Here is a 20521-nt window from a genome sequence, read left to right on the forward strand (position 1 = left end):
GCACCTGTAGGGACGCCTACATCATGGACTTAGGTATCTGGGGCCCCCCAAAACCCCCTAAGACCACCAGGGACCCCTACAGTCTAGAGATAAGTATCTGTGCCCCCCCGAACCCCATAAGCCCCCTGGACCCCTTCAACCTGGACTTAGGTATCTGTGCCCCCCCTGAACCCACGAAGCCCCCCAGGGACCCTCCAGCCTGGATGGAGGTATTTGTGCCACCCACAGCCCCTAAGTGCCGAGGAACCCCTGCAGCCTGGAGGTAGGTATCTGTGCCCACCAGAAACCCCCTTAGCCCCCCAAGAACCCCTCCAGCCTGGATGCAGGTATCTGTGCCCCTCACAAACTGCTTAAGCCCCCCCCTTCCGGAACTCTCCAGCCTGGACCTAGGTATCTGTGCCCCCTCAACATTCTAATTCCCCCTGGAAGCCCTATTGCCTGCATGTAGGTATCTCTGCCCCCAACAAACCCCCTAAGCCTCCCAGGGACCCCTACAGCCTAGATGTATGTATCTGTGGCCCCCAGAAAACCCCTAATCCACCCGGGGACCCCGACAGCATGGACCTAGGTATCTGTGCTCCCCAGGAACCCCCTAACCCCCCCAGGAACCACTCCAACATGGACATACATATCTGTGCCTCCTAAAAAAACCCTAAGCCCCCCAGGGACGCCTAGAGCCTGCAGATAGGTATCTCTGCCATCCGCAAAACCTCCTAATTCTCCCCGGAACCTCTCCAGCCTGGATGTACATATCTGTGCCGCCCACAACCCCCCTAAGCCCCCCAGGGACCCCTCCAGCCTGGATGTAGATATCTGTGCCCCCCGACTCCCTAAGCCCCCCCAGAATTCCTATAGTCTGGACGTAGGTATCTGTGTCCCCTACAATACCACTAAGCCCCCCCAGGGACCCCATCCAGGACATACATAGGTATCTGTGCCCCTCACCAAGTCCCTAAACACCCAGCAATCACTGTGCTCACCACAACCCCCTAAGCCATCCAGGGACCCCTCCAGCCCGAACGTAGATATTGGTGTCCTCCACGAAGCCCCTAATCCCCACCAGGACCTCCACAGCCTGGACGCAAGTACCTATGCCCCTCTCAACCCCCCTAACTCTCCCAGGGTCCCGACCATCCTGGACGTAGGTATCTGTGACCCTACGAACCTCCTTTAGCCCCGCCGGAATGCCTCCAGCCGGGACGTAGCTATCTGTACCTCCCATGACCCCAAAGCGCCGCAGGGATCTCTACAGCCTCTACGTAGGCGTGATGCTCTGTGCATTACCCTGCATAGCCAAACGGTGTCACTGTTGCTCCATGCGAGAAATGCTCTGTGCATTACCCTGCGTGGCCACATGGTGTCACTGTTGCTCCATGCGGGAAATGCTCTGAGCATTACTGTGATGGAGTAGGGATTCTATCTGTGGGGGATGGGAGAGCAGCGGGTGACTTTAGGTGAGGGACAGGACCTAAGCCTGTAACTCGAGCTAGGCAGCGGGGACGGGGTCAGCACCTTTGCCCGGGAAGCTGGACAAAGAAAGGGGCCGGCTGGAGGGAGTTAGTTCAGTTTTGGTTTGGAGCTGGGTTGCTGGAATTCAGGGAATCCCAAACTGGGAACTAAGCTTCCTGAACCCCCAGAAGGACTCAATTGAGGGGTCCTGGTTGTGCCCAAACGCTTTGCTGTATCCTTCGCTCCTGTTGGTCAAAAAAACCTTCTGTTTTACTGGCTGGCTGAGTCACTGTGTGTCCCAGGAAAAGGGGTGCAGGGCTGGATTCCACCACACTCTGTGACACCCCCTAAGCTCCTCCGGGACCCCTGCAGCCTGGACTTAGGTATCTGTGCCCCCCACCAAACCTCTGAGCCCCCCAGGGACCCCTACAGCCTGGATGTAGGAGGAACCCTTCTGCCAGGCTGAACTGATAGCAGCAAGGACGGGGTTCAATACATAGGGGTCCCTTCCCTACAATGTAATGCAAGTCAGCTCCCGACCCCACGCAGTGACATGGGAAAAATTTACATACACACCCCTAGGTGCCTCGAAGAGGCAATACTTCCCCTCTCGCAAGCAAAGAGTCTGGGTGTAGCAGAAAAAGTTTAATAACGTGAGAGAAACAACATAGCATTAAATTGGGAAAATATCTCAACTAGGCCGTGTCCTTTTCCCTGGGCTCTTGAGTCCAGCAATCCCCAAACGACCTCAAGACTCCAAAGTCCAATACCTCAAATGTTTCAAGAGTCCAGCAAGCCCAAAATCACCCACAGTTCCTCAGCCCGAGTTCAAGAGTCTATCTGCAGGGCTTTTCCCCCTGCCAGCCAGGGTAGAAAGGAGCGCCTTACATGGTCCACTGCCGACTACCCTGCCTCTCGGTGGGATTCTGCTTCCACCTTCCCCACGAACTGCTCAGCTTGGTCCACCAGCTTCTCTGCTCCTCCAACCGACATGTGATCTGACCTAGCTGTCCCCAAAAACTGCTCTGCTCACCTCACTCCATGGGCTACTCCAACCATCCCACAAACTACTTCTCTCCATTAGCTACTCTGCTCTGCAATATAGCTTCAGACTCCCCCACTAGTTAGCACAACTCTTTAATGCTTTCAGCTCAGGAACCTGGCACTCCAATTCTTAAGAGAATCAAAAATCAGCTCTGCTATTCATCTGTAAAAAGAGAAAAAGGTGCAATTAGTATTTTTGGCTCACCCAAGGAGCCCACTCCCTTGTCTAGAGAGTGCCACTCAGTTGATGGTGAGAATCCCTGTCTCAAAGCAGTTTCACAGTTCCTCATCCATACAATCATACAACAGTCCACATCTCACGCCCCAACAACAAATAAACTGGGGATACCACAGTTGCCAAAGCAACCATCCCAGACTGCCGTGGTCATGTCAGGCGGGGTGGGTGTGTCTATGCAAACACGATCAGCCCCCGAAATTCTTTTCCACACTCGACATAATTCACCACCAGATGTCAGGGTAGAGTTCATCCAACTTCTGCTTCCACAGGTATCTGTGACCTCCACAACCCCCTAATCCCACCGGGACCCATCTAGTCTGGATAAAGGTATCTGTGCTCCCCACAAACCTTTAAGCCCCCCAGGGAACCCAGAAGCCCAGATGTAGGTATCTTCTATGCCCCACAAACCCCCTAAGACCCACAGGACCCCTCCAGACTGTAGGTAGGTATCTGTGACCCCCAGAGCCCCACAAAGACCCTCTGGACCCCTACAGCATGGATGTTTGTATCTGTGACCCTCACAAACCGCATAAGCTATCCAGGGCCCCCTACAATTGGGACGTAGGTATCTGTTCCCCCCCAACACACCTAATCACCCACGGGACCCCTCCAGCCTAGACATAGGTATCTCTGACCCCACAAATCCCCTAAGCTACAACGGGACCCCTCCAGCATGGACATAGGTATCTGTGCCCCCACAACCCTCCTAAGACCCCCCAAACCGCTCCAGCCTAGACGCAGGTATCTGTGCCCCCTACAACCCCCGTAGGCCACGATGGGACCTCTCCAGCCTCAACATAGTTATCTGTGCCCCCACAACCCCCCTAAGCCCCCCTGAATGCCTCCAGCCTAGACGCAGGTATCTGTGCCAAACATGAACCCCTAATGCCCCCAGGACCCCTCTTGCCTGGATGAGGGTATCTGTGCCCCCCACAAAACCCTAACCCCCCCAAGATCCCTACACCCTGGACATAGGTATCTGTGCACCCTCATGAACCCACTGATCCTCCCAGAAACCCCTACAGCATGGACATAGGTATCTGTACCCCAAAATGCCCCAAAGCAACCCCAGGACCCCTACAGCCTCGAAATAGGTATCTGTGCCCCCCCACAACTCCCTAATACCCCCATAACCCCTCCAGCCTGGATGTAGACATTTGTGACCTCCAGGAGCCCCCTAAGCCCTCCCCAGAACTTCTCCAGCCTGGACATAGGTATCTCTGCCCACTACAAAAACCCTAAGACCCATAGGGCCCCCACCAGCCTGGTTGTAGGTGTGTGTATGCCACACAAACCCGCTATGCTCCCGAGAGCTCCCTCCAACCGGGACGTAGGTATCTGCGCAACCACAACCCCTTATGTCCCCCAGGGACCCCTCCAGACCATACGTAGGTTTCTGTGCCCCTCACCAACTCCCTAAACCGCCAGGGACCATTACAGCCTGGATGTATGTATCTGTGTTCACCACAACTCCCTAAGCCATCCAGGGACCTCTCCAGCCCAGACGTAGATATCTGTGTCCCTCATGAAGCCCCTAATCCACACCGGAATGCCTCCAGCCTGGACGTAGCTATCTGTGCCCCCCACAAGCCCTAAGCCCCTGAGAGAGCTCTACAGCCTCTACATAGGTGTGATGCTCTGTGCATTACCCTGCGTGGCCACATGGTGTCACTGTTGCGCCATGCGGGAAATGCTCTGTGCATTACTGTGATGGCGAGGGGTCTGTCTGTGTGGGGGATGGGAGAGCAGGGGGTGACTTTAGGACGGGACAAGTGCTCAGCCTGTAACCTGAGCGAGGCAGGGGGGAGGAGGTCAGCACCTTTGCCCGGGAAGCTGGACATAGGAAGGGGCCGGCTGGAGGGAGTGAGTTCAGTTTTGGTTTGGTGCTGGGGTTGTTGGAATTCAGGGATTCCCAAACTGGGAACTAAGCTTCCTGAACCCACAGAAGGACTCGATTGAGGGGTCCTGGTTGTGCCCAAAAGCTCTTCTGTATCCTTTGCTCCTGCTGGCCAAAAAAACCTTCTGTTTTACTGGCTGGCTGAGAGTCACTGTGAGTCCCAGGAGGAGGGGTGCAGGACCAGACTCCCTCACACTCCGTGACAGACCCTAAGCCCCTCCAAGACCCCTGCAGCCTGGTCGTATTTATCTGTGCCTGCCACCAAACACCTAAGACCCCCGGAGACCCCCGGAGACCCCTCCAGCCTGAACTTAGGTATCTGTTTCTCCCCACAACCCCCCTAAGCCCCTCAGGGACCTAAACAGCCAGGACATTGGTATCTGTACCCCATATAGACGCCAGAAGCCCCCAGGACACTCCAGTTTGCATATAGGTATATGTGCCCCTCAGAAATCCACTAATCCCCCAGGAACCCCTACAGCCTGGACGTAGGTATTTGTACCCCCACAACTCCCCTAACCCCCCAGGGACATCTACAATCTGGATGTAGATCTCTGTGCCCATCATGAAACCTCTAACCCCCCCAGGACCGATACAGCCTGGACATACGTATCTGTACCCACCCGAACCCCTAAGACTCCCTGCTACCCCTACAGCCTGGACATAGGTATCTTGGGCACCCACAAATCTCCTAAGACTCCTAGGATGCCTCCAGCCTAGATGTAGGTATCTCTGGCCCCACTAACCCCTAAGCCCCCCGGTACCACTACAGCCTGGATGTAGGAATATGTGCACCCCACGAATCCCTTAAGGACCCCTAGAGCCTGGAGATTGGTATCTGTGTCAACCCCCAAAACTCTCTAAGCCCCCCAGGGACCCGTACGGCCTGGACTTAGGTATCTGTGCACCCAAGGCCGCTAAGATCTCCCAGATCCCTACAGCCTGGATGTAGGTGTGATGGTGCTGCCAATGGGAGCCAGCTGAGGTCACTCAATCAGGGTGAACTGCAAACAAAACAGGGCAGACAAATCCCAAACGCTGCTGGTTATTTCAATACTTAGATTTACCAAGCCAGCACAAAACAGCTTCTGTAGTACCTCACTGGTTACTTAGAAGTTTAAACAACGCAGTTCCCTTAAAGTACACAGCCTCAGACCTCCGTCCAGACACGCCTGTCAGATATGATGGAGTACAGCAGTTGGCAGGAGAGCACTCGATGTGTTGCATCTACACTAGACGCAATATATCGACCCCCGCTGGATCGATCGCTGTCCACCGATTCGGCAGCTGGTATAGACATACCCCAAGTATCTGGAGATCGGAGCTGGATCCTGGAGGGGGACACATTGAAGGAACTCAGGGGTTAAGGTGCCTCTATTGTCAGCTGTCAGGGCTGCTGTGGCTCAGAGGAGGGTGCTTGACTCCTGGCAGGCTTAGGCACCGCAAGCTTGGGAGGCAGGAGAAGTGAAGCGGCCATGGCGTACTTGGGGTACTCATGCTCAGAGCAGGGGTGAGCTGGGGCAAGGGGGGGTGCCACAGGGCAGAGCGGGGAGGTTGCCACAAGAGGGGCACCTCAGGGTGGAGGGGGGAGCTGCCATGGGTGGGGCGCCTCAGGGTGGGGGTGCAGGGGGGGAGGGCGCAAGATTGAAGTTTCACCTAAGGCACGAAACATCCTCGCACCGGCCCTGCCCCATGCCCTGCCTGCAGCCAGCCCTGCACCCGCTGCCCTGCCCTGCCCGCAGCCAGACTCTGTTTCCAGCCAGCCCTGCACCTTCTTCCCTGCCCACACAGCCGCATCCTCCCTGCCCTGCCTGCAGTCAGCCCTGCAGCCAGCCCGACACACCCCCTGCCCTGTCTCCAGCCAACTCCTGCCACACCCCCCTGTGGCCCTGCCCAAAGCCAGCCAGCCCCCACACTCCCCCAGCCTGCACCAGCCCTGCACGCCCTGTCTGCAGCCAGCTCCGCACCCCCTGCCTTGTCTCCAGCCAACCCCTGATGCACCCCCAGCCTGAGGCCAGCCAGCCCCGCACCCCTTGCCCTGCCTGCAGCCAGACCGTACCTCCAGCCAACCCCATGTCCACTGGTGCCCTGCAGTTCCCAGGGCAGTAATCCTGCACATCTGCTTCAATGAAGGGGGCAGGGAGCAGCTGGGACCCACACATGTGCACAACCTAGGGAACCAGACAGCAAATATGAAAAATAGGGACGGGGTGGGGGGTAATAGGATCCTAAATAAGAAAAAGACCCCAAAATTTGGACTGTCCTTATAAAATCGGAACATCTGGTCACCCTAGAACACCCCCAGGACTCCTGAGTTCCATTGCTGGGTTTCCTGTTGGTTCCACTGCTGGTTGTTTTCCTTTTCCTGGGGGACTTTGGGCAAGTTCCTCCCCACTCTCGGGCTCTGTCCCCAGCAGTCAAATGGGGATTTCATACTTTCCCGCTATTGGAAACTGCTGGGAGAATCTCCCAGCCAAAGCTGCTCTGACAGTGCTAAGCAGAATCTGACCATTCAAGGGAGGAGCTAACTGCCCAGGAGGAGTGTTTGGCTCTGGGGTTTCACTTCAGCCCAGTCTAGAGAGAGGGGCCCAGCCATGGAGTTTGGCTCAAGAAGACCAAGTCTCCAATTTATTAAGGGCGTTTTGAATTCCAATTCTGTGCTCCTAAGTGCTTGATGTCAGCTACAAATTTTAGAAGCATGCTCTCCACTGCATTTTCCAAATCATTCATGAAAATATTGAATACTACCGGACCGTGGACTGATCCCTGCCGGACCCACTAGGTAAGCCCTCTCCGTTGGACAGCCAAATCTGGAGAAGGGCTCCTGGAGTCTGGGCTTTCAACCAGCTCTGCACCCACATTACACTGATTGCAGCTGGACTGCATTTCCCTCGTTCGCTTGTGAGAATGTCCTGCAGGACTGTGTGAAAAGCCTTAGTAACCCCAAGCTAGATCCCATCTACTGTTTACCCACCTCCACCAGGCCTGGAACCCTGCCAAAGAAGGAAAGAGGATTCGTTTGGAATGATTTGTTCTTGACAAATCCATGCTCACTAGTCCTAAGAACCAAATGATCCTGTAGGTGCTGCTGACAAACTGAGTGTTTAAGAATGTATTGCAGGATCTCTCCAGCTGTGGCAGTGAGGCTAGCTAGTCTGTAAGTCCCAAGGGTCTCTTTGTTCCCCTTTTAGAGAAAGGTCCTGTCTTGTTTATGGATGGGAAGATGTTCTTTTTCAGGGATCTCAGACGAGAACTGGGGCACAACACCTGGTTTCTTAAGGCCACAAAAATGGAGGCAGGAATCTCTTCTCTCCTACTGGCAAAGAACCCCAGGTACCTAAAAGACAGGGACTCACATCCCTGAATGGGCTTTAAAAAAGGCACTGCTTAAAGATTGGCCTCGACCATTTCTTGTTTCCACAGACTAGACATTTTAGCAAACTTTAGAATTCCTTGGTGCTAAACACCGTGAAATTCCCCTTTCTCCTTCACAGAGGGCTTTAACACCCCTTCTCTCACTCAGGCTCACAACTACCCAGAGTTCGAGAACTGTCCCTGTTCCCATTGGGAAGATGGGAGGAGCCTGAGATCCAGAGAAGGGAAGTGGCCTACCCAAGCGCCTACATAGCAAGGCACTGGCAGAGCCAGAAAGAGAAGCCACCAGTCCCGACTCCTGTTCTAACAGACAGTAAACCACTCCCGAGGAAGGGATAAAGCCCAGGAATCGAGATGGTGGAGAAATTTCATTGAAACCATTTCTGTCTGAAAATCCCATTCAGACTAAACCAGCTTGTTTCTCAGAATTATAACAAGTGGGATGAAAGTTCTTTGCAAAAATATTGTGTTGCAAAACAAAAGCATCTCCTGTTCGTCACAGTGTGTTAAATTGACTCCTCGCACACAATGAGGAGACACTTAGATCTCAAACATTAGATAAGATGCTTCAGTCTGAGCTAAGTCGTTGCTGCTCTTAACAATTTCAAAATAAAAACATACAAATCAAATAGACTATTTCAGCTATTCTATTATGTGTTAATCTGCTCTGAGTAAACATGATAGGACACCTCATACTATGCCCTACTCCTAGTGACGCTCTCCAATAGATCCCCATCCTCCACCCCCGTGAGGTAGGTAAGAGCGGATCATTATTATCCCTACTTCAAAGAGGGAGAAGCTAAGGCTGAGAAAGGAGAATTGACTTGTCTTAGGTCACACAGCCAGTCAGAGGCAGAGTTGGAAATAGGACCCAAGAGCCCTGATTTTCAAACTAACCATCGGATCTTGAATTTCAGACATTGAATGACCTGAATAAAGTGCTCTCAGATGAGCTCCAGACCAACAACAGTGACAGTAATTATTCAGCAAGTATTTCAGGAGAACTGCAGTGTTAGAGAGAATCATGAACTGCTCAGAGACCATTAATGCAGAGAAGCAGCAAAATTCATCAAACATAGAACTGGTTCTGACTTATTACCTTGGTCTTAAAAGAGACCATCAAGGACCTGAGTCTCCTTCCTGTCAATAACCCCTTGCTCAGCCAATCAGGGTAGAGACTGAGGCTGAAGGTTCTCATCAGAAATCCCAAAGGATGGCCCATGTCACTGCTGGGGATCACTGCCTGAGCACTAGTTCAGCCGCACATTTTTGGGTGGACCTCCCACAGTGGGATCTGCAAAGCACTCGCCCGCAACACACACACACACACACACACACACACACACACACACACACACACACACACACCTCCTTCCTGGTGTTGGGAGGGGAACAGGAGAAAGGACAAAAGAAACAAGAGACGAAGAGACAGGAGGGATGGAGGAAAAGGTGAAACCCGAATGTCCCCATGATTCTAAGGGACAAAATCCCAGGTGCGCAAAAAAATTCTGCCTCCTTAACACATGTTTTCCATGCCTAGAATTCACTTGTCACCAGATAGATCAGACTGAACAGGTTTCAAACCTCCAGGAGGCTCTTACCTTCTAAACAGGGACGGCTGTTTTCTAGTAAAATCACTAAAAGGGAAGGAGAAAACTCAAAAGAGGTTCCTCCTGGCGCTCACGTCCGTGAACCCGAATACTCTCTCAGTCCTCAAAGAGAGACCTGGAGAAGGAGACTTGCTGAAGCAAAGCCACAGGGGTCTCTGAGGTTTCCCTGGCCCCTCACCCCTGTCCTGCCTGGCTGATGTCAGCATCTCTCTGTGAGGTCACCACCCTCCCACCACCTTGGACCAATAGTCTGAGGTCCTGCAAAAGGCCTTTGTGATGTCACTGCCACACCCCTCCCTTGCTGTGCCAATATCCTGCCCCTGGCCAGGCACTTTGGAGGTTTGAGCTACTCCCTGTGGATCACCCCACTCAAGGAGCGTTCGTTCTAGGCAGCAAGCTGGCTAGACAGGAAAACATCAGACGCTGCTCCCAATGCTACACTCAGTTTTTCAGAAATTAGTCGACTTTATGGCCAGAAGAGACCATTAGAGCATCTGATTGGATCCGCTGCATATCACAGGCCGCCTGTATGACACAAGAGCTACTTTTGGGGCAAACACATTCCAGAAAGGCATCTAGTCTTCATTACATGACAGCAGCAGATGGCGAATCCAGTTCACTTCTCCCTGGTAGCTTGTTCCTGTGGTGAATCATCCTCATGGGGCACCTTAGGGCCTGAGCCAGTCCCCATGGAGGGCAGGGAGGGAGCACCACTCAGCCCCACTTTGTCCCAGCTCTTCCCCAACCCCACCCTCAGCCTGAGACTCTGGCTCCCAGCCCGGCCTCGACCCCTTTACCCCTGTCTGCACCCCTCTCCCCAGCAAGCAACAGCCCCACTCCCAGCCTCGGTTCTCAATCGTGGCTTCCAAGGGGCCACAGCCATGGCTAAGAGGGCACAATGTGAAATGTTTGGGGACCACTGGTTTAGGGTGATGTCCTCAATCACTTCTCTGCAGTCCAATAAAAGCTATTCCTCACCCACCTACCCCTCCGTCAGGACAGACTAGGTATGTTCTGCTGCCCTTCACTCATACAGGAAGGAGAATAACATTTCATTGCACTCAATCCTAAAGTGATTTGTAACCCACCACCATCCCAAACTGGTCATTTTGGGGAAGCGGCCGCATCATACGCAGAGTAGGTGTGTCTGTGCAAACACGGTCTGTTCCTGAAGTCTTTCCCCAGCTCCTCAGTAGATGTGAAGGGGGAGCTCATTCAGACCCTGCTTATGCTTAGTGTTTAAAAACTCCTGTGTCCCTATCTCTGCCGGCCTTAGATTTCTCTTCCTGTTCCTTTCCTGACAGCTCAGATGAGGTGGCCAAGTGGTTACGGTGAGGGACTGCTAATCCATTATGCTCTGCATGCATAGGTTCAAATCCCATCCTCCTTGGAAGCATTTAGTCTTCACTCCTCCTTTATAGACAACCATCTCCCCCTTTGGTACAATGACAGATCAAACAATGTTTCTTCTTGCAAAAAAAAAACCTTCTCAGAATCTAACCCCCCCACCCCGCTTCAAATAAAAAGTCTAAATCTCAGATTTCTAAAAAAATTCTCTAGTCCTGTATTTCTTAGTTTTTATCTCAAAAGGGAACATCCTCATAATCTCTCACAAACACCCTGGGACCTTCCCAAATAATTAAAATACCCCCATCCTGAGCAAGACCAAAACAGTGAACCAGAGCTAGTGTCTAGGCCAGGCTGTTCTGAAAGAAGCAACTCAAAAACATTTTTTCTCCACTTCCCTTGGCAAAGTCTGACTGAGAAAAGAAAATTCCTCAAACTGAAAATTTTTGCTGAGAAACCAATACTAGTCTGTTTGGAGACTTTGATTTGAATATATTATTATTATTCTCTTCTGATTTATTTCGGTTCAGTGTTTGTCCTGCAGATGTGTTTCCAGGTGTTGAGTTGTGAGGGAGAGAGGCCAACTCATGATGTCTCTTCCCCTCTTTCATAGTTTCTTCTAACTTGCTAGGAATTACCTTTGCTAGGATGTGAGTCAAGCAGTGTCCATTGTCACTGTGCTATCTCGGAGAAGTCTGCATTGTACACAGTTCCTGGGATAGTCCTTGGGAGTGTGGATCCCTTTTAACGGGCAGCAGCGAGTCTGGCTCCTCCATTGTCACACCTGAAAGGCTGGTGGTGGGCATTTCGCAACCTCATAATATATCTCAGTAACACACACAGAGCAAACTTCATAACTTCCCAACCAATGCTACACACACGGTCCAACACAATATTAGTGTTCAACAGATCAAGACTTTTGAAATGATACCTCACCAGGCAGACTTTGTACAAACCGTATCATCATTATATGAGAGTGGTGAATATGAGGCTTCCAGGTAGTGCTTTGAGCACAGCGTGCCACACCAGGGCTGACATTGCAATGGAGACATACCTGTAGAGTCTATCTCTCCTGGGATAAAGATGGCAGCATGGCCGGCCTGGGTCATCTGACTTGGGCCCATGGAGCTAAAGCTGAGGGGCTAAAAACTGTGGTCCGGATATTTGTGTTCACACTGAAGCCTGGGTTCAGAAACCCTCACTCCTCCTGGGGGTTTCAGAGGTTGGGCTCAAGTCCCATCTGTCTGCACTGTAATTTTATAGTCTTGCAGCCCAAGCCCCATAAGCCTGAGTCAACTGGCCGGGCTTTGAGGCAGGTGCCCTGAGTGTGTTAATCGCAGCATAGACATAACATTAGGCTACGTCTCCAGTGCAATGAAACACCCACGGCTGGCCCAGGTCACATTAATCAGGGTCATGCGGCTTGGTCTATAGTAAAGTTGCAGTGTCCGTGTCTCGGCTCAGGCGCAGTCCGCTGCTCTAGGAGCCCAGAAGGTCGGGAGGGAGTTTAGCAAGTGGAAATGGTAAAACTGCATTGAGGGGACTGGACCACTGACCTACCAGCTCTTAACACCCAAACTTTCAGTAACTCTATTAGCAGTGCCTGTGAGTGTAATTTAAACCATAAGAAAAGCCACACTGGGCTAGACCAAAGGTCCATCTAGCTCTGAATCTTGTTTTCTGACAGTTGCCAACACCAGGTGCCCCAAAAGGCACTCAACCAAGCACTGCTAGGAGTTGAACCAAGGATCTCCTGTTTACAAAACAGGTGTTGTAACTAGCTAAGCCATGGTGCCTGCTGTTACTTAAAGCATCGTGTCTGCCCACACCTGACTCTGCCAATCCCCATTGAGCCCTGATAAACTTTTCTTGTGTTTGGATTCTGTAAAGCAGAGGAGCAGGGGAAGGTTTACTCCCAAGGTGTGTGAGTGTTTATTTGGACAGGTCTACGCTACAAAATTAGGTTGGTGTAACTACATTACTTAGATGTATAAAAAATTTACACTCCCCCAAGCAATGCAGTTATAGCAAACCAATGCCGGTGTAGCTAGCAGCTCAGCTGTCAGAATGTTCTGGAGCTATGAAAAGGGAGGGGCCCAGCCTCTGTAGCAGGAATGCAGGGCAGGTGAGTTCACGGCTGGCATTGTGGGATACTGGAGGAGGCCAGTTATGGTGATATAATGAACAGCAGCATTTACACTGACAATTTGTCGCTTTAAGTTTGCTGCAAAAAGCTCTAGGCCTCTTGTCAAGGTTGGGATTGAGGGGCACTGGGAATAGAAGGGCTGTGGGTTGGGACAGAGGAGAAGGGTGCCAACCGAGGGAGCGTTCTGTGTTTTTCACACATCTGATGTTAAAATAACTTTGTAGTGCAGACCTGGCCAAAGATTTACACACACACAGCTTGCAAGGAAAATGTCACCTGCTCCTCTGCTTTGCAGAATCCAAACACATGCAAAGCTTGTCAGGCCCTGGTGGGGATGGCAGGGAGTCAGGTGTGCGCAGACAGTGCCCTTTAACCACAGGCAGGCACCATGGCTTAGCTGGCTAAAGCGCCTGTTTTGTAAACAGGAGATCCTGGGTTCAACTCCCAGGAGTGCCTTGCTGAGTAGCTCTTGGGGTACTTGGTATTGGCTACAGCCAGAGGACAAAACACAGAGCTAGATGCAGCTTTAGTCCAGTATGGCTGTTCTTATGGTTTAAATTACGCTCACAGGCATTGATAATAGACTTACTGAAAGTTTGGAAGTTAAGAGCTGATAGGTCAGTGTTCCAGCCCGTCACAGATGACCCCCTCCCTCTGGGACAGGGGCAGGTCTGAGCTCTCACACCAAAAGGCTCATTGTGGCTGCCAGAATCTGTGGGCAGCTCATTTAGTTTACACCAAGGGTTGAGTCCTCCTTTGTGCACCATGGGTGAGAATGAAAATCCTAAACTGCCCTTTGAAATAACAAATGCAGCTGGATGTGTCATTGTCCCTGCCCCAAAGCAGATAGAACAATGGAGAAATGCCATGAGTCCATACTTCATTGCGGTTTTACCATTTCCACTCGCTAAACTCTCTCCTAACCTTCTGGGCTCCTAGAGCAGGGTACAGAGCCTGAGCCGAGATACGGACACTGTAACTTCACAGCCCAAGCTGCATGACTCTGATTAATGTGACAGGGGCCGGCCGTGGCTGCTTCATTGCACTGTAGATGTAGCCTAATGTTATGTCCCTACTGTGATTAAGACACCCAGGGCACCTGTCTCAAAGCCCGGTCAGCTGACTCAGGCTTATGGGGCTTCGGCTGCAAGACTCAAATTGCAGTGGAGACATATAGGCACTAGATTTGCCTTTTTCCAACCATCCGAGACCTCCCCAATCACCACAAGTTTTCAAAGATAATGACCAACGGCTCTACAGTCACATCTGCCAACTCCATCCGGACCCTCAGATGCATTAGATCTGGAACTGAGGACTTGGTCATGTCCAGCTTTTCTAAACAGTCCTTAATCTGTTCTTTCACCACCGAGGGCTACTCACCTCCTCCCCGTACTGTGCTGCCAGTGTCTGTGAAGATCGAGGCAAAAAAGGCATTGAGCACTTCAGCTTTATCCACATCATCTGTCACTAGATTGCCTGCCCCATTCAGTAAGGGGCCCACACTTTCTCTGACCTTCTTTTTGCTAACACACCTACACAGAAATTGACTTGGAAGCCAATCAAAATAAGTTACTTTTGAAATACAAATCATTCAAATCAACACTGGGTCAGTTTTCTCCTCTGCTCTATTTCTCACACACATTCCCCCACCCCATTCTTTGGAGTCAGGTTTTACATCAGGACATTTTAGGCCAAGGGGGGTAAGTTACATCAAAGTAGCTTTTCAGGATTAGCCCCCTATTTCCTGTATTACTAACAAAAAGCCGGTACGTTCCAGTGTGGGGTACTGGCAAGAGTGGGTACTCTGTGCCAGCCCGCTCTGGCTTCCCCAAGCTGGTGATTTAAGGGGCCCAGGGCTCCCTGCAGAGGCCAGAGCCCCGGGCCCTTTAAATCGCCGCCTGAGCCCCCCTGCCAGAGCCCCAGGGAGCAAATCACTGCCGTGGAAGGCTGCTCTCTCCTGTGCTATAAACACAGAACAGGGGGGGCGGGAGCTTCCTTACAGTGGGGGGGCACCGTTGTCTGCACTGTGGCACTCCCATGACACCCCTTCCCCAAGGACCCCCACTCACACCACCCCTCCCCCAGAGGCCACACCCACAGAAATCCTCTTCCCCCCAAGACTCCACCCTTCCCCCCACTCCATCATTTGTCCTAACAGCCAATAAAGAGTGGTGGGGCCATGGCCCTCTAACCCCCCTGTTTCAGCACCCCTGACACAGAGCTAAGCAGGCAGCAGTGTGTGTGTGTCACAGAGGCTGCTGTGCTGAGCTGAGCCAGTGAGGGAAGCAGGGGCTGATGTTGGGGCTGTGCCCCTCCCCCTGCCTCAGGACTGGTTGCTTGCAGAAGCTGTCTTAACTTAGAGACAGTGTGCCCACACACTCACTCACTCTTCCCCCTGCCACACAAACACATTGCAGTTGAAAAGCAGCTGGCAATCTAGTAGGATTCCCATGGAACAATGGGATAGAGAAACCTGCATCATGTGATGCTGTACCAGCCTGTGAGGCATTTCAAACCCTTCCCAAAGCACCTGCAGCCAGTTGCACAGCTACCCACAATGCACTGCTCTCTTTGGCCATCCAAGAGTCTAGCCTGGATGTGCTCTGGTAACACAAGGGGCATAGTGTGGACATGCAACAGCTGTTTAATTGAAACACTTTAAAGCCACATTACCCAATAGTGTAGACACAGTTTGAGAGTGGGACAAGACCCAGCTCTGTCGAAACTAAAGGACCACAACTTCCTCTGTAGTTGGCAGGATTTGAATCTGTGCAGGGAGACACCAATGGATGTCTAATCCATCATCATAACCACTCAGCCACAACTACTTGCTTGAGATGTGTTTCTCACTACACTCCAGTTCTGTTCTCACTGAGTGATCAATTCCAGTTGTTTCCTCAGACCAGCTTCCACAACACACACACTGCTGTGCCATTGTGTAAGTGTGTCCCTGGCTGAACTGCAAGAATTCCTGCTCATTTCCCTTCTGGCTGGAGTATGAGGAGAGTGTGTTTGTGGTCAATGACGTTCCTGTAGATTGTTGTCCATTTCCTGCCTTGATCATTCAGACAGTTCCTTTACCATCATATCCCCAGCACATCAGTGACTGCAATAGCAGGGGGCAGGTTTTCTCTGGGGCACTGAGCTTTGTCACGGGGTTGGTGGCTCCTTTCTTTCCTCACCCTGGAGTAAACTCAGCTTTTTATTCCATCCTTGATGTTTCAAGGAACAACAACAGATGACCGAGGAAAGAGGTGGACAGGGCGGGCCTCAGGTGAGGGGCAGAGAGGTGCAAGTGGTGGGCAGGGCCGGTCTCATGGGTGGGGCAAAGAGGTGTGGGTGGTGGACAGGGCAGGTCAGGGGAGGAGATAGAGAGGTGTGAGTGCTGGGCAGGGCTGGTCTTAGGGGAGGGGGCAGAGAGGTTTAGGCAGGGTGAGTCTCAGGGGAAGGGCAGAGAGGTGGGGGTAGCAGGTAGACCTTGGGGGCGGGGGTGGAGAGACACAAGGAGGCTTTCAGGGAGGAGAGGAGTGAGCAAAAGGTGGACCAGCAGGCCTCAGCCAAAGAGAAAGAGCAGGGGTGGGAGAGTGGCCAAATGGGAGTGAGAGCAGAGCACAGGTGGGGCCTCAGAGGGAGGAGAATGAGTCAAGGGGGTGGAGTGGGCAGGGCTGCCAAGAGGATTCAGGGGGCCTGAGGCAAAACAATTTTGGGGGCCCCTTCCATAAAAAAAAGTTGCAATACTATAGAATAATATATTCTCATGGGATCCCTGCAGGGCCTGGGACAAATTGCCCCACTTCCCCCCCCCCGGGTGGCCCTGCTCTCAGCCTCTCCTCATAAGTCCCCTGCCCCCTAATCATTTTTGTTGCCCTCCCCTAGACTCGCTCCAATTTGTTTCTGTAGTGGAAGGGCAAAAATTGGACGCAATGCTCCAGAAGGAGGGGAGGGATAGCTCAGTGGTTTGAGCATTGGCTTGCTAAACCCAGGGTTGTGAGTTCAATCCATGAGGGGGCCACTTAGGGATCTGGGGCAAAAATCAGTGTTTGGTCATGCTAGTGGAGGCAGGTGGCTGGACTCAATGACTTTTCAAGGTCCCTTCCAGTTCTAGGAGATAGGTATATCTCCAATCATTCATTAAAAAAAAAAAAGATGTGGCCTCACCTCTGCTGAGTAGAGGGGAATAATCACTTCCCTCAATCTGCTGGTGATGCTCCTACTCATCCAGCCCAGCATGACCAGTTACCAATATTGAATGCAGACCCAGCAATATTTGATCAATTGGCTACTGTCCATTCAGGAGGTTATTTCCTACCTATTCATAAAGAATGAAGATGCTCTAAGCAGAGGGGAGAGAGCTGTCCTGTTTGTGTAGTTATTCCATCTCCCTGAGAGGTGGTAGCTATGTCACTGGGGGAAGCTATGTGGGTGGGTGTGCAAGCTGTGGTGTCTCCATGTATCTATAAGTTTAATGAAACCCCATTTTTAAAAGCACTGTGGTCTGGGAAGAGAACAGGAGATCTCCGAGGCAGGGCCTGTCCTTCAAAATCTTTAAGATCACAGACATCTCCAGCACAGTCATGGGGGCGTAGTTCAGTGGTAGAGTGTTTGACTGCAAATCAAAGGGTTCTTGGTTCAAATCCTATTGCCACCTTATAAACCTCTTCCTTCAACAAAAATAATCGCATTTCCTTTATGTTCAGGAGTTCCACTGAATAGGGATCCCTGAAATGAATGGAAACACTCAATATTTTCCTGTGCAAATGCATAAAAACCTAGCAAACATGTGCCTCCACTGAAATCAGTTCCAGTCCTCTAAAGGATTAAAGAATCTCTATTGAGGTTGCAGGAAAAAAACATCCCGATGTGTAGAAACAATAGTAAATATGGCAGGCGACCAGCTTGGCTTAACAGTGAAATCCTTGCTGATCTTAAACACAAAAAAGCAGCCTACAAGAAGTGGAAGATTGGAGAAATGACCAGGGAGGAGAATAAAAATATTGCTCAGGCATCCAGGAATGAAATCAGGAAGGCCAAATCACACATGGAGTTGCAGCTAGCAAAAGATGTTAAGAGTAACAAGAAGGGTTTCTTCAGGTATGTTAGTAAGATGAAGAAAGTCAAGGAAAGTGTGGGCCCCTTACTGAATGAGGGAGGTAACTTAGTGGACAGAGGATGTGGAAAAAGCTAATGTACTCAATGCTTTTTTTGCCCCTGTCTTCACAAACAAGGTCAGCTCCCAGACTGCTGCACTGGGCAGCACAGCATGGGGAGGAGGTGACCAGCCCTCTGTGGAGAAAGAAGTGGTTTGGGACTATTTAGAAAAACTGGAGACAAGCACATGTCCATGGGGCTGGATGTGCTGCATCTGAGGGTGCTAAAGGAGTTGGCGGATGTGATTGCAGAGACATTGGCCATAGACTCATAGACTCTAGGACTGGAAGGGACCTCGAGAGGTCATCGAGTCCAGTCCCCTACCCTCATGGCAGGACCAAATACTGTCTAGACCATCCCTGATAGACATTTATCTAACCTACTCTTAAATATCTCCAGAGATGGAGATTCCACAACTTCCCTAGGCAATCTATTCCAGTGTTTAACTACCCTGACAGTTAGGAACTTTTTCCTAATGTCCAACCTAAATCTCCCTTGCTGCAGTTTAAGCCATTTGCTTCTTGTTCTATCATTGGAGGCTAAGGTGAACAAGTTTTCTCCCTCCTCCTGATGACACCCTTTTAGACACCTGAAAACTGCTATCATGTCCCCTCTCAGTCTTCTCTTTTCCAAACTAAACAAACCCAATTCCTTCAGCCTTCCTTCATAGGTCATGTTCTCAAGACCTTTAATCATTCTTGTTGCTCTTCTCTGGACCCTCTCCAATTTCTCCACATCTTTCTTGAAATGTGGTGCCCAGAACTGGACACAATACTCCAGTTGAGGCCTAACCAGCGCAGAGTAAAGCGGAAGAATGAAACTTTGAAAACTCATGGCGATCGGGGGAGGTCCCGGAAGACTGGAAAAAGGCTACTGTAGTGCCCATCTTTAAAAAAGGGAAGAAGGAGGATCCGGGGAACTACAGGCCAGTCAGCCTCACCTCAGTCCCTGGAAAAATCATGGAGCAGGTGCTCAAGGAATCAATTCTGAAGCACTTAGAGGAGAGGAAAGTGATCAGGAACAGTCAGCATGGATTCATCAAGGGCAAGTCATGCCTGACTAACCTAATTGCCTTCTATGAGGAGATAACTGGCTCTGTGGATGAGGGGAAAGCAGTGGATGTGTTATTCCTTGACTTTAGCAAAGCTTTTGATACGGTCTCCCACAGTATTCTTGCCAGCAAGTTAAAGAATTATGGGCTGGATGAATGGACTATAAGATGGATAGAAAGCTGGCTAGATCGTAGGCTCAATGGGCAGTGATCAAAGGCTCCATGTCTAGTTGGCAGCCGGTTTCAAGCGGAGTGCCCCAAGGGTCGGTCCTGGGGCCGGTTTTGTTCAATATCTTCATTAATGATCTGGAGGATGGTGTGGATTGCACCCTCAGCAAGTTTGCAGAAGACACTAAACTGAGAGGAGTGGTTGATATCCTGGAGTGTAGGGATAGGATACAGAGGGACCTAGACAAATTAGAGGACTGGGGCAAAAGAAATCTGATGAGGTTCAGCAAGGATGAGTGCAGAATCCTGCACTTAGGATGGAAGAATCCCATTCACTGTTACACACTAGGGATCGAATGGCCAGGCAGCAGTTCTGCAGAAAAGGGTGAGCTGGGGCATGGGGGCCGCCCGCACCGCAGCAGATAACCCGCGGGGGGCACTGGGGAACCGCTCCCCACACCAGCTCACCTACCTCCCCTCTGCCTCCCTGGGCCTGAGCACGAAGCCGCCGTTTGCTTCTCAGCCCTCCCAGCCTTCCCGTGTGAACCGTCATGGGCAGGGGTTCCAGGGGCCATCAGGGGACAGGGAGAAGGGTGGTATAATGGGGCAAGGGTCCCGGGGGTCATCAGGAATGAGAGGAGAGGTTGGATGGGGCAGCAGGGGACAGGGAAGGAGGGTAGATGGGGTAGGGGTCCCCGGGGGGGCGTCAAGGAACGTGGGGAGTTGGATGGGGCAGGAGTCCCAAGGGGCAGGGGTGGGCCACAACCCCCACGTGGGGGAGGAGGGAACTGATTGTTAAGATTTTGGCAGCTCATCACTGGCCGGGGATGGTAGGCTGAGGAGGCGAGCTGGTGGGCAATGGCGGGGGGTGAGTATGTGAGCCAGGGAGGGGGGGAACAGAGGTGAGCAGTGGGCAGGTGAGCTGGGGGAGTGGGGGTCTGAGGAGGGAAGCGGGCGGGCATTGGCAGGGGGGTCAGGTGAGCTGGCGGTGGGGGAGGAGAGCTGAGGAGGCGAGCGGGTGGGCAGGGAGATGAGCCGTGGGGGCTGA

General features: G+C 51.7%; 1 protein-coding gene, 1 long non-coding RNA gene and 2 other non-coding genes across 4 annotated transcripts in view; all 4 read left to right on the forward strand.

The window, feature by feature from the left end:
* Positions 1-20521, forward strand: part of LOC127037812 (zinc finger protein 333-like) — a 1302204-nt gene that overhangs the window by 37207 nt on the left and 1244476 nt on the right. The gene's annotated exons all lie outside the window — the stretch shown is intronic.
* Positions 1-20521, forward strand: part of LOC127037877 (uncharacterized) — a 51057-nt gene that overhangs the window by 4608 nt on the left and 25928 nt on the right. Inside the window, exon 2 of the long non-coding RNA XR_007770501.1 lies at positions 9579-9830. This is a non-coding gene — a long non-coding RNA (uncharacterized LOC127037877). The remainder of the gene's footprint in view (positions 1-9578; positions 9831-20521) is intronic.
* TRNAT-UGU (transfer RNA threonine (anticodon UGU)) lies at positions 13489-13562 on the forward strand. Its single transcript has one exon. It is a non-coding gene; the product is annotated as a tRNA-Thr (tRNA).
* Positions 17683-17754, forward strand: TRNAC-GCA (transfer RNA cysteine (anticodon GCA)). Its single transcript has one exon. It is a non-coding gene; the product is annotated as a tRNA-Cys (tRNA).

This window comes from Gopherus flavomarginatus, chromosome 20, assembly GCF_025201925.1.
Source record: "Gopherus flavomarginatus isolate rGopFla2 chromosome 20, rGopFla2.mat.asm, whole genome shotgun sequence".
Lineage (NCBI taxonomy): Eukaryota > Metazoa > Chordata > Testudines > Testudinidae > Gopherus > Gopherus flavomarginatus.